Genomic DNA, 1,720 nt, shown 5'->3' with positions numbered 1-1,720 from the left:
AAGATCGTGCCATCTTTATCTGCCCTAATGCCTTGTAGGTGGGAATTATGAGTAGCCCAAATGGAGTTTGCTAAGAGTCGACTTAATAGACAGTGGGGGACCTATACTCGGAAGAATACGGTACCACTTTTCTCAGAGTGGTATTTCTTTTCCCCCTTCCTAACCTGAAATCACTCAATATCCCCTTGTTCTCTTTCTACTGCCTGTTCCTCCATCCCTCTCCCTCCTGATTTTGTTTCTGATTGGTGGCCTGCCGTTTGGAAAGTGAGAGGATTCCCCCGCACTGAGTATTGCTCTTTCAGTACCAGGAATAGAGGCTGTGATAGACTGAGCGGTGGAAAAAGATGTTAACTAAGAGTGGCGATGAGTTTGGCATTTGGGGCGTCCAGGCTGCTGATTTGGGTGAACACCGATCACCACAGTCAGGCAGGCTTTCGCTGCTGGCCACGCACCTGCCGCCCTGCCGTCAGGAACCCCAAAAGCTGGTTGTCTCGAAAGCCTGAACTGGATGTTACGGGGGGGAAAACCGGAGCGCGATGCCCGAGTTGGGGCGCTGCATGGCCGGGGAGGCTGGTCTTGGCCCTCGTGGAGTCGCGACAGCCAGCCCTGCTATCGCGATTCCGCTCCACTGCAGTCAGCCGCCTGGACGCCGTAGTGGAGGTGGGGGGCGGGGGGCGGGGGTGTTCTCTCCGCGGTGCCGCTGCAGGTGTGTGTATGGTGTCAGTGCCCTCTGCCCCTTGTGTGGGGGATTGCTGGGTGGCAGGGAGGGAGTTGGGGACAGTCTCGGTGGGGGGTGGGGGTGGTGAAGGCGGCTGGTTTTTAACCCCTTCTCAGCCAGTCCAGGACACTCTTTTCTCCCAGAGATAACTGCGGGGGGGAACCTCCTTATCCCCCTCCCTTCCCCCTTCTCCTCCCCTCCCCCACCCCCAAAACCACCAACCTCTCATCTTCTAAGTGACTCCATCACCACCGGCCACCGGGACCTGCGGCTTCATTGCTCCAGCCCGCCCCACTCGACCGTCAGACTCGCTCATCGAACTCTTTTTGATTAACCCTTTCTGTGTTCATCCCACGGAAAACTGTGTGTCCGGCGGGGGGATAGGGGGGAGGCGAGGGGCAATGGCTACCTTTCCTCCATCTCCTCCCACTGCCCTTGCCACCCCACCCGCACCCCATCCCATGCCCCACCCCCATCCCTCACCCCTAGGGTCCTCCCCAGCCTGGGGATAGAGACCCTTTATAAATACTATGCTGTTTGGCTTCGTCCCTTTCAAAGGCAGGGTCGGGGCGCGGCTGCCTCCGAATGGAGAGCTTACTCTGGCCCCACCGCTTTCTGTGGCCCCCTCCACTCCCCACCCCTTCATTGTAAATAGTCACTTTTGTACTGGTTTGAGCCAGGGGACGTGGGGAGTCATTTTTTTTTCCTTTGTGTTGGCATCTCAGGCCACTGGAGGCATGGCCCACATCCCAGTTTGATTTGGGAGAATCCCAAGATGTGTCCCCTCACCTGCCCCCAGTGCTGAGGATTTCAATATATCAGTATTAACTCCTAAAGGGATGGGGTGCACAGATCCCCTGGCAGGGAGGTGGGAGAGGTGTGGAAAGGATGACTCAGTTTTCCCCATCTATGAAGTGGGCTCATCCTCCAAGTTCAGTAAGGAGCCTGCATGAAATACTGGTGGAGTCAGAGGAGTTAGAATCTCTTTCCCCTTTCTCTGGG

This window comes from Bos grunniens, chromosome 18, assembly GCF_055505025.1.
Source record: "Bos grunniens cultivar Pamir isolate PY7600 chromosome 18, Bosgru_T2T1.0, whole genome shotgun sequence".
Taxonomy (NCBI): domain Eukaryota; kingdom Metazoa; phylum Chordata; class Mammalia; order Artiodactyla; family Bovidae; genus Bos; species Bos grunniens.
This window is presented reverse-complemented; position numbering follows the sequence as displayed.